Source organism: Lycorma delicatula, chromosome 4, assembly GCF_047948215.1.
Source record: "Lycorma delicatula isolate Av1 chromosome 4, ASM4794821v1, whole genome shotgun sequence".
Taxonomy (NCBI): Eukaryota; Metazoa; Arthropoda; class Insecta; order Hemiptera; family Fulgoridae; genus Lycorma; species Lycorma delicatula.
Genome location: NC_134458.1, coordinates 126,853,815 through 126,866,779, shown reverse-complemented (window position 1 = coordinate 126,866,779; position 12,965 = coordinate 126,853,815).

The window sequence follows — 12,965 nt, the reverse complement described above, 5'->3', positions numbered from 1 at the left end:
ATCTAGACAAACGATTTTCATAACTTTCCAAAACTCCACTTTTCCGCCAAAATCATCAATACAATTAAAAATATACCATCATGCACTTCCCTCAAAATCATCTCTACTTGAAAACATGTAATCAATGATTCTTTTAATTTTTTCTAGAATTTTTCGTAAACTTTTACTAGGTATTTTCAGCATTGCCGAAGTTTTTCTTGTTGATATTTCAGGACAACTTACCTATCAATTTACCTGTCTTCACAAGTCGTTCATTATATAAAATTCAACTGGTTCTAGCCCTATCTGATCATGGAGTCTTCTCCAAACGCATTCTCCATTGCTTTCACAATTTATATTCGGCTTTAGTAGATGTTGACGCATGTGGAATTCTTCGTGAATGGCTAATTACCTTAATTATTTTCTACCAACACTAAAGGATTTGTGTAATTAAACGCCGTTATAATGCAGACATAAATTTAATTGGGAAACTGTATAGTTAGTTATATCAGTGGATTATTACCTACAAAACACATATTTCCCATCAATTATAATATAAAATAAAATTTAATTCTTGTTATAAAATGTAGTTCTGAATGCAAAGGAAATTGAATTTAAGATCATCCTTTAACTAATTAATGTAAAAATGATAAATAACTCCTTCTGTATTTAAGAGCCTACATTTCTTAAACATAAATACTCTCTTTAATTCTACGCTATCAATTTTTTAACTTTTTTTTGTTATGGGTATAAAACAGTCGAAATAATTATTAAACACTACATATCTACAAATGCCTTGTAAGCATTTGGTCTTGTTTAATTTAAAAAAATCTTTTAAAATTAATGACTATAGTTTTCTTTCATGTTTTCACGATTCTCCTAAAACAGACTTCAGTTTTTTTATAAACACATATTTAACAGAGATAAAAGTGTAAAAACAATTTTAAGAAGTTAAAAAACTTAATATCATCCATTTTTTTAATGATTTTCGCAGTTTTATCTCTCTCTTTCGTTCTTTCTTAATAATTTCTCTTCTTACATCTTCTGTTAAACCCTCTTTTATATATTATAATAAATGAAGCGTAGACTTCTAGCTTTTTTTTTAATTTTAATTTAATTTTAATTCGTTTACAGAGTTATGAGTTACAATTGAATATTTTACATTACAATATTGTACAAAGCTTACGTTATTAAAAACTAGCTTTAGTAACGGAAACCCATCATTTTTTTCTTTTCTTTTTTTTATTAATAATAAGATACTAGTCCCTTTTAATGTTTCACCCTTACTCATATCTCAATATACTAGTTCTTTTATTATTATTATATTCCCTTTTCAAAAGTACGTATATAAATAAGGACAAAGTACATGAACACTAGGAATGTTATATCCAAAATTGTTGGAGTTTAATGGAAAGACTTTTTTTGCACTGTCTATCAAATTGAAATATTTATGAGTCACCAGTTAAAGGTTATAACTTATTTGTTAACGTTCTTGTTGTTACTTTGTTACCGATTAAAAGTATTTTAATTAACAATCCCTTTAAGAGATTCAATCAACCTTTAATCCTCTTAGAGTCTGTGCTTATCTAACAATGATGACTCACATGGCAACTACTTGACAACCGTCTCCTTTATGTAAAGGATAAAGTGCACTTAAAGTATAAAGTAATATACTTGATTATTGGCTAGTATTATAGATATTTCAAACAGGTATATGTGTTTAATATATATAATACACCACACACATACACACACACACACACACACACACACACACACACACACACACACAAATGATTTCCTGCAATAAAATTATTATAAAATACCTCTCAAAATTATTATATATTTATATTTATTAATAATTTAGCTGGTATAACTTAAAATTGATAAAACATAAGATATAGAACAGATTGGAATTTTATTTTCATGATATTAAAAAAAAAAATTATAATTACAACCTTCAAAATATAAGGAATAATAAAACTAAAGGAGAAAATAAATCACCAAATAATTAAAATATTAATCTATAAACAGGAACTGTTTAAGGAAATCAGGAAATGATTCAGAATATCAAAATGAGCAAAAAAAGTTCATATCGATATAAGTCCTCTTTTGCTTTGTTTTCCTTCTGGACGCCATTTCGTGATTTTCAACAAAAAACAATACTTCTCAGAGTCGGGCAAACCATCTTTAATTAAATTTGGCAAATCTAAGACTAGTGTCTTGTTCTACAAAATATAGAAAATTTTGAAAACGTCAACTTCAAAAATTTCAAAATGGCGGCTATCTTAATGTTTTTTATTCTTCTATATCTTTGTAATTAAACTTTTTCATATTATAAAATTTATCAAGCATTTTATTTTTAATAAAATTTTTTCCTCATTTGTAAAAATCCGTTGCCAAACAATCGAGTTATTGCAGACAATTAACCGGGCAGTACGCTTACGCACCATAATGCAAGGTGATAATTTTTATTATTATTTAATAATTTATTTTTATCAATTTACTATTATTATTTATTACTATAATTTTTATTACATTTAGTGGAGGAGAAACAAAAAATGCAAAATTAACCAAGCTTCCATTTTTACTGAATTTTCAGATAAATGAAATTCGAATGAAAATAAATACGTGTGGAATATATATACATGTATGATTGTTTTATAGTCCAATGCTGTTGAGTACATTTACGTTTAAATGTAAAAAAAAAAGTAAATTATTTTAATTTTTATTTATTTATTGGCTTATCTTTATAAATTAACTGAAATATATAATAGATGATTTTTAATTATTGAAATCTGATGTTTTTTCTTATAAAAATGGGAGTTATTGTAAAATTATAATTTTGATATTACATATCACTTACATTTTGTTTATTAGTATTCAAATTCTCTATACAGGGGAGAAAAGATGACAGATTGAAATAAAAAATATTTTTGAATTTAGTTTACATTTGTTTAATATTTACATTACATAGTTTACATTTGTAATATGTAATTTGATCCTAATTTCTGTTTGAAATAGATTAAGAGCTGGGTACGAATTTTTCACCAATCGTTTAAATGGAGAAATTATATTGGAAATGGGGCAGACCAAGGGCCCCTGGGCAAGGGTAAAGTTGCCAAAAATAAGAATTTCCGTTTATACCTCGAGAAATATGCTTCGTACAAAAAACGTTTAAAACAATTTTTGCTTCTCTTTCTATGTTCTACAGCTCTCTTCTTTGGCATTTTGTTGTAAAATCAATAACTTATGCAAAAAAATTAGAAAATAAAGAAATAGTAGTTTTTTGTCTTTAATCTCCCAAAAAAAAACTCATTTCTTCAAAAGGTTTTTATTGGAAGTGTCTGCCAATTTGTGTTGAGATTGTGTGGTTTCTTGATAACAAATCCTAAAGAGCAGACACTTAGGTGGGGACGAGCAAAAACTATTTCTTTCTAAAAAAGTGTTAAATAAAAAGATTGAAGAGCTTGGAAAAATAAAAAAAAATTTTTTCTCAACTTTTTTTCATCCGACGCAAAAAAAAAACACTGATTTTTTGCAAATTTACCAATGCGCGGGCCCTTGGTCCCCCAAATACGTGTATACTCGTCGGAATTTGAGATACTCTCGGTACCCTACACTATTTCCGATATATTTTACCCATTTACACAATTGGTGGAAAAATTGTACCCAGCTCTCCGATTATATTATGTATTCCAAATTTATCTTTTAAAATTTTTTACATATTCTAAAATTTTACGCTAATAAATAAAATTTAATTTTAAATGAGAATTTTGTGCAGTATTTTATATCGAAAGACTAAAGTTCAAAAAAAAAAAAAATACTTTTTATAAGATTATTACTTTTATTTTATAAGAGAACGAAAATTTTCTCAAAAAATCAAAAATTGTCAGTATTTTGATACTTAAAGAAGTATTTTTCCTGGTTAAATTAGTCTTCTAAAGAATATCAATCCTTTTATTTTTACCAATTGATTATAAGTACTTGAATTATCAAAAACAAAAGTGTTAAAAACATGCTTAATTTATTACAATTTAAATATTCTCTTTTTTGAACCTATATAATCCGATATTTAGTATTAAAAATAATAATAAAAACCACTACGTATGGTAACTGAGAATGAAAGATATTAATTCATGAATGATAAATGGTCTTTTAAGAAATCTAAAAATAACACGTTTTTTCCTTGTCAAAAATAAATTTAAAAAAATATTATCATTTTGGTTAAAATTAAACAATTATTTTTAAACATTATTCTGCAATCTCTTGGTAGAGATAAGAAGACGTATATATTTATAACATAAGACTCCAAGAATTCTATGGTTATTTGGCTCATGGTTAACCGATTCGATTTACCCCGTCAACAATACAGTATGAATGTACGCAATGCGTTGAGGCGTGGTTGTTGATGGATGAAAAAAAGAGAGGGGGCACACGTCTCTGATTATGTCAGCAGTGATTCATACTAGGGGTTAAAAGAGGAGTGGGGATGAATGGTGATAAGGGAATAACCAGTGTAAAGAGGGTAAAACTTTGTGCTTGCATTTAATTGGTGAAACTAACTGGCACTTAACGACGTTTGTTAATACCGATAAATGCTTCGCAAGCTTGATTAAATATCAATCTTATCCAATAACATATAACTCATCAAAATTATTATTTTATCAAGAGCCTGCGTACCATTAAAACTATAATTTTTACTTAAGTCGATTTAATTTCTTCCCTTGCAATAGTAATTTAAATAAAATTATCAACTATCTGAACAAATCATTTAACTTTACTACTGTCAGCTTTGTTACAAATGCATTTATCATTCAAACGTTGATTAATCTTGTTTTATTTTTCATTAAAGAAACAATTTTTAATCAGTTTTTCTATGTAAATTAAACAAAACAAACATGTTAAAGTATTATAAACTCATCGATATGGTTCGTAAATTTTTTTATAAAACTAAGATTTTTTAGTTGCTTAAAAATTCAAGTTTATCTAAGTTACGAAAAGTTTTCGATGTAACACAATTTTTATTTTAATTATTAATTTTTTGTGTATTTCAATGAATATTTAGTTTTGTTTCAGATAAAAGTCATAACTAGTTGAAAATGACATTATATAATTAAATTAATACTTTGAAAGAATTACTTACAAATATAGTTTACTATTCATCATTGGGTATTTTTATGTTCCTAAATGAGTTCAACTAATATATATTTTGTTTTCACTTATAATATAATGACCTGAATTTTTTTTAATCGAATTAAATAACAAGAAAGCGCCGTAAAACAGTTTGTAAAAAGTAAATAATGATAACTATAATCAAAAGTAGAAGGTTAGTTCGATTGTTAGATTGAAGAATCGGTTTATAACAAAATAAATAATAGTAAACAAATCATTACTTTATTAATATTCCTTATAATTATTAATATTTTTTTAAAATAATTTTATAAAATAAATAATAAACATCCATTAACAAACAAACAATACTTACCAAACTCTACCTAACAGAATAAATATTTCCAGAAGTATTTATAGAACAATCATAAAAACAAGTATTGAAAAAAAAAATTATCGTTTAAGACGAGCTTATCAGGAAATTTGCAGAATATAATACTTTACTTTTTTGTGAACAGTTGTTCTTACTTTATTCACATTCTATTTTTTTTTTTTTTTTTTTGTTCGGGGTTATGGGCATCGACTACTTTGGTCATTAGCCCTTTTCTCAAACAAAAAAGAAAAACCTAACTTCTTTCACAGTATGACTTTAGATACTGAACACTATTAAATCATTCTTGATAAAAAAAATTACAAACTCTGAAAATATTGATTTTTAATCATATCACATTTGTTTAACACCTAGGCTTTCCTTTCGGCTATCGTTTCTTATATTTTTTATCCATCCATATTTTACGGCCTGTACCTCTAATGATACGGTATCTGAGACCTTGAATATCTTATCTTCTCTTTCAGATACCAGTGATGTTCTTCGGCCGGCATTAGGTGATGCCGACCTAGAAGGAGCGGTTAGCATGGTTATTAATGAATATAAACTTGATGCACTCGTTAATGATATATTCGGGCGGCTGAAGTACTCGCCTTCTCTCTCGGTACCGTCTGGGTTTTTGCAGGTTCCACAGCTGTATGTTATACTGTCTCTGCATCCGATAGTTTTTCTATTGTAACGTGCACCTGCATTGCACCAAGCTCAGATTTTCTCTTTACCCTTGCCGCACATTCCTTCGCCTTATGACTGATCGAAGGAGTGACGTTTTTGGCTTTTTCATATGTCTCCTTAGCCTTACGTATTAAGCACAAAATCCACTGGTGGTTCCATCTTATTGGGTTTTACTGGTTCCTTTTGTCGAGTAGTTTCGATCCTAGTGTCAATTATTTTCTCAATCGTGGTAGCAAAACTTGGCGCAAGAGCAGAAAACAACTGCTTTACGTTTAATTTTTATGAAGATGGGGCAGCAGCTGCTTCTGCATAAGTCGTTGTCAGTCATGGTGATCGACTGCTAACATTTTTCCTCGCTTCAACATAACTTGTTTTTTGCAGCGTTTTGACTTTTTGAATCGCTGTTTCCAATTTTTACACCGGACAGTTCCTTGAACGGCAGTTGTGGTGTCCTTTGCAATTAATGCACACTTGAGGATCTTTATACATCGCCTTCATGTGTTTCCACTCCACACACGCAGATTTTCTGCCTTTAACATCTGACATCAGTGTGTCCGAAACGTTGGCGCCTAAAACATCGCATAGGTTGTGGAATGAATGCGCGTACATCTAGATGTTGTATGCCAGAACGTACTTTCTCAAGCAGATTAGGTCTATTGAACATTAACAAATGCGACCCAGAAGGTAGTATCTCATCATTTCTCCTCATGTTTAACATGCGGCATTGAATCACTCCTTAGTTGGCATTTCCTCCACTATTTTTTCTTCGGTAAAGTTAAAAACATCATGGCAAACAATAACTCCTTTTGATGAGTTAAGAGTACTATGTGATTGAACACACACAGGGAACTCACCAACCTATCTTTTTTAAAACTTGTCTTTTGGCTTTGAATGTCGTTTACAGTTTCAATGTATAAACTATTGAAAGTCTTGCGAATTTCCTTGATGGTACCACCAGAACGATTTGTAACTCCCGTGCAATTAAGAATGGGCTGACTTTCTGGTTGTTTCCATTCTCTTTCGTAATCACTAGATGCCTTGGTCTAGGCGCATTGTTGCTAAAAAAAACTCGTCGACTCCTCAAATTTTTTTTAAATTCTGTCAGGGTCTTCATTATGTTTCCTCTTTGCTTGCAGGGCTCCCATGCATTGATATATATGGCACATTACCTACATGCTTGCATCGCGGGGAGCATGTGGACCACGGAAGGTTTTCCGTTACACCAGCAATAACAACGATCCTGGCTGTCACATCCCCAGTTCTAAATACGTCCACTTCCAAATCATTTTCATTGTACATGATCCGTAGGTAGCAGAAAAATCCAATCCAACATAGTGACCTGAAAGTGGAAAATAAATCAAAAATGATCACGTTCGGAGGGAAATACTTGGAATCTCTTTAGATAACTACATGTATTGTTCTTATGTTCAGCCTTTGCCTCCCTGGTCGTGGAACGTAGGTATATGTTCCGGGCTAGGAGATTATCTACCTTAGGCATCATTATTATTTCACATTTTTTACGTTATAAAATCTGGTAAGAAAACCAAACAGTCTTGTAGTATTTCATAAGTATTTTTTGTTAATTAATTATTAACATATATGAAAAAGCTATGATAAGTTATTGAAATAAATTTTAAAATAAAATTCAAGTGTACAAAAATATTTTGTTAAAAATTAAACCTATATGGCCATTTTAACCACTGAACTTCAGTTGACTGTACGGAAAAAGTATAAAAAAGAAATAGTAATGACAGTCGATATTAAATGATAATGAAAAGTACTTAAAATACTATCTAAAGAAAAAATTTATTTTACTGGAAATTTATAAAAAGAAAGAAATATACACTTATTTACTTATAAAGACTGATAATAAAATATGGAAACAGCATAATAATTCAAAACTGAGGGATAATAGGAGATAAAATAAATGTGGTTCTACATAGTTACAGAATATATTACTTTATGATGTGTTTGAAATTTTTCCGCGATATTGGATTCGGACACTGAATCAGTCTTTTTTTTTTTTTTTTTAAAAATGGGATATGGGGAAGAAAAACTATCGTTTTTTTCTCTTAAGTTTGCATTAAAATGATCTACATTTATCGTAAATTTTGTATTGACTTCATCTTGATATAAATGAAAAATCTATACTAAAACGATAGTAGAAAACGTTTCTCGATAAATGCCTTCGTATTTGAGTTATAAACAAACAAGGTTGTAAAAACGGAAAAACCGCGGTAGTAATTAATTGAGATAAAATTACCTGTAGTAACTTTTTTATTTTACATTACCTTCAGAATTATATCCAATAACAATATTTAAACAGTTAATGTTAGAATTAACGATTCAGTAACAGTGTTACTAACTACTTATAGTTGTGGATTATTTTTTTTTATTATTTTTTTTTTGGGTCAAGAGCTGCGACTATAATATGGTCATCAGTCCTTTTCCACAACAAAAAAGTAGAAAAAAATATCTTTTCCTTTGAAAAACAGAAGTGACTTAACAAGTCTTGTACAACAGTAATCCAAATTAAAACCCTGGGTGAAAAGGACCCTTGCCACTTAAAAAACACAACCATTTCTAATCAAATTTTGTCGCATCTATCAAAACAGCTACAGACCCTTACAATTATTAAAAAAAAACTCATCCTTTCATTAAATTCGTCAAAAGCTTGTAAAAATATTTCCATTTTTATTTCCTATCGCCTAGGTTTACCCTTAGGCCATCCTTTTTCTCTTCTTTTTCCCATCTTCCTGAAGGCATCGATGTCAGTAGGCAAGGTATCTGAGGCCTCAAAGATGGAATCTTATGATCCTCCGCAGTAAATACATTTAATATTATTATTAGTGTTATTTGTTATTGTAGAGGCCATTATTATTAGTGTTTAGCCATTAATTCCAAAAATAACTGTTTTAGTTTGGTATTGGATGTAATTCTGAAGATAATACGAAATAATGAAGTTACTATGGGGCGTTTTAATCAGAATTTATTAATACTATGATATTTTCTTTTATCAAATTTGATTGCTTAAAACTCGCAAGCAGTAATCGAGAAACGGGTTTCTTCAAGGTTTTTCTTGTATAATGTTACGTTAAAACATGTATTATATGTCCACCTTCCTATTTAAAAAAAAACGTTTGTTTCAATTTCACTATCCAAAATTGACGGACAAACATTTCAAACACATCATAAAGTAGCAATTTTGTTACTATATGGATCCGCCCTGGTTTATACCTCCTAGTATTGAAATTTTGTCCCGATTCCATACTTTAATGTGACTATACACAGAATCTATCACTAAGTTTTCCCGGGACTTTCATTACTTATTCTACTTGAAAAAATAATGGAAAAAGTTCGTAATAAATATATATTCTAAATTGCTTCGTTTGCCAATTACGTCTAGTGAAAAATTTTGCTCAGATTTCAGCTGCACCAATGAAATGAGGTCGTACTGAAATTTTTAGGACGTTAATTAAGGAACAGACATAATATTTCTTATGGATTTTGACTTAAAAAATCGAATAAAATAAGTCCAAGAACTGTATCTACAGTATTTTTTGAGAAATCTGAGGTAAAAACCAATAAATTAGGGTAAAAACCCCTAATTTTTATGTTTGACGTACAATAACATTGGTAATGGATAATAAACACATAAAAGTTATAAAAAAAACTTGTAGAGAATTTAATTATGAACAAAATGGTATAACATAAGTTGAATAGAAGTTAGAAAACTTCCAATTTTATTTTCAAACGTTCATTACGTGCATTACTACATTTGTCAGAAAAGTACTTATTTAATGTAAACAAAAACCAAATTATTTTTGGTGATGTGAAAAAATTGTAAAAAAAATTTTCTGTTAAAAAAATAGACTCCACATTATTCAACAATTATAAATTAAAAATAAATAAATATAAATTACTTAGGTAATATTTTTTTTTTATTAGTGACAGAAATACAATAAATTATTTTAAAACTTATTATTTCAAAGTTGGCAATAAAATAACAATAGCTGATCAGCAATGCGCAATACTGTATTAGTGTCTAAATCATTCTGTAAGCTACATTATTAGGAACGTTTTCCGTGAATTTTAGTTTGAACGTAATCGGTTTACCATTGAAGTAATGCCGTGCTTATTTACAACAGAGGAATACGCTGGGATGGTATTCATTTTTAGTCTATGTAATGGTAATGCTATAGCTGCTGCGGTAGAGTATGAAATACTTTTTCCGAATCGCAGGATTCCATATCACCCAAAACAATTAGCGCAATTTTTCGCATCTTCGGGAAACAAGTTCACTACCTAGTCTTCGTACCAGCTACAAACAATCTGTTCAACACGACGCTGTTATTGATGAAATTATTATCAATACAGTCCAGACGTCAGTACACGACGTCTTTCTAAGCGGATAGTTTCGCAGATGGTTTGTAGGATACTAAATGAAACACGTCTTATTATTACCATAAACAGCCAATTCATCATCGAGAAGACGGTCTGATTCGCTTGGAGTTGTGCAGCTGATGGAATACAAATCGAAACTATATTTTATTTACCAATGAGACAACAAATTTCATTTGACGTAGCATCAACAACTTACGCAAGGAGCATACATAGGCAGAAGTAAATCCTCACGAAACGGTGGAAGGCAATTTTCAACACCGATTTAGCGCCAATGTAAGGTGCGGCCTTCTTCAGTTGTTTGGACTGTTCATATTATTTGGCAACAGAATTATTTATCTTCGAGAAAAATTGCCGCAACTGCTTGAAGATACTCCTCTAGTGCTGAGACGCAAAGTATACTTCCAGTAAGATGGTGCGCCTCCCCTACTTCTTTTGTGTCGTTTCCACTCACTTTTCTCTTGTACTGTTTCCATTCACATAAATCATTATTTCGCTGAGAAATAGATAGGTCATGGAGGTCGAAATTCCTTCCACCAAGATCACCTGATCTATTTCCCTTAGATTTTTGTGTCTGGGGACGAAAGAAACATATCGCATAAAAACAAATAATATATTCTCGTGCGAAATTTATTGTCCGCATTATGTATGCGAATAAGCTACTTAAAGACTGCCGTGAAGAATTAAAAAGAGCAACAAAAACAGCCCAGAAGCGTACCAAGAAATGTGTTGAAAATGGCGGGCTCATTTCTGAACATGTATTTTAAACTGGTACGTATTATAAACTGATACACCAATTTGTTCAGAATTAAATTTTCTACCCCTTTTATTTTTTATGCGTTTAATAACTATTTAACAAAATTATTTTACGTCAAACATAAAAAACATGGTTTATTACCCCAATTATTTGATTTTCACCTCATATTTTTCAAAACCTCTTGCAGATACGTTCCCTGAATCTATATTATTCGATTTTTCAGCTCAAAAACCATGAAAAATCACTATTTCTAATCCTTAATTAATGTCTTGGATATTTCAGTATGACCTCAGTTCACCGGGTAGTTGAAATCCGTGCAAAAAGTTTGACTAGCAGTAAAAATGCAAACGAAGAATTTTAGTACATATGTTGATGCGAACTTTTCCTATTATTTTCACGAATAGGTTGTGAAAAACCCAGGAAACCTCGTGATACATTCTGTATATATGCGAGCATTTATTTTCAGATTTTAATTAACATTTATTTTTACAATCTTTTTTTCTGAAGGACATAATCTTCTTTTTGCAAATTATTTATTATTTTTATTAACTTGTTCATTAATATTAATTGTTTAACTATAGCCAATTAGTTTTAAGTAGTAAGTTTTTACAAATAATTTTTATTTTTTTCCAAATTTATTATTGTCACAAACATACATAAAACAACTCTCGAATTTCACACAAAACTTTTAATTAATTATGAGATAACATGCTTGCTAAATTTTACCATTTAAAATTACAATAATATAAAAATTGAATCGTTAAAAAATAGTAAAAATATTTATTACTACATTTTTAATTTTTAGTAACAGAATGTATTATATGACATAATTTTTTGATATTTGATTTTATTCCTTAAAAAAATAATCTTTATTTTATAGAAATTCTTAATGTAAAAATATCTTTTGTAACTTAATTTGAGTTTATAGAAAGGAGCTTGTTAAACATTATTGACAAATTTTATTCATATCTGTATTGTAAAACTTAACTGATTATCCCCAACTTATCGTAAGACATACTATATTTTAATTCACCTGGCTGACAGTCCTATGTGACAGCTATACCAGAAATAAAGTAGTTTTCTGGTGTAAAATATTAAATGTATTCGTATAAAAGTTGCAAGAATTTTTCTTATAAATTATACAATACGGAATTTTAATTTTGCATCTACTTTTCATAGAAATTTTTTTTAATAGTTTTAAATAATTGCGTATCTTTAAGTTGTTTAATTAACATTGTTTCTTGAGTCGATTAGTAAAATAATTGGAAAAAAACACTGCAATAGGGTCATGAAGAAACATTTTGTATTTGAACAGCTATATCTTGGCCTTCCACGAGATGGAAAAATTGAGTTTTATACCGTTTAAAATCTCTTTTATTTAATGATCTTTAAATGCTTCGTGAAAGTTTAAATTTATTAGAAGAAGGTAAGTTACAACTAAGGGATACTATGATTAAAACCTACCTTAATTTGCACCAATTAATTAAATTTCAACGCTTCTTAATATAAATTAATAGGATAGTGAAGACGATTTTTATAAATTAAAAAACGGATTGCAATTTATCATTTTACTATTTCTTTTAGAATCTCCAATGTTTAGTTTAAATTTGATAGCAGCTTAAAAAAAATTCTATTTCAATTGTCAGAAAATAGACA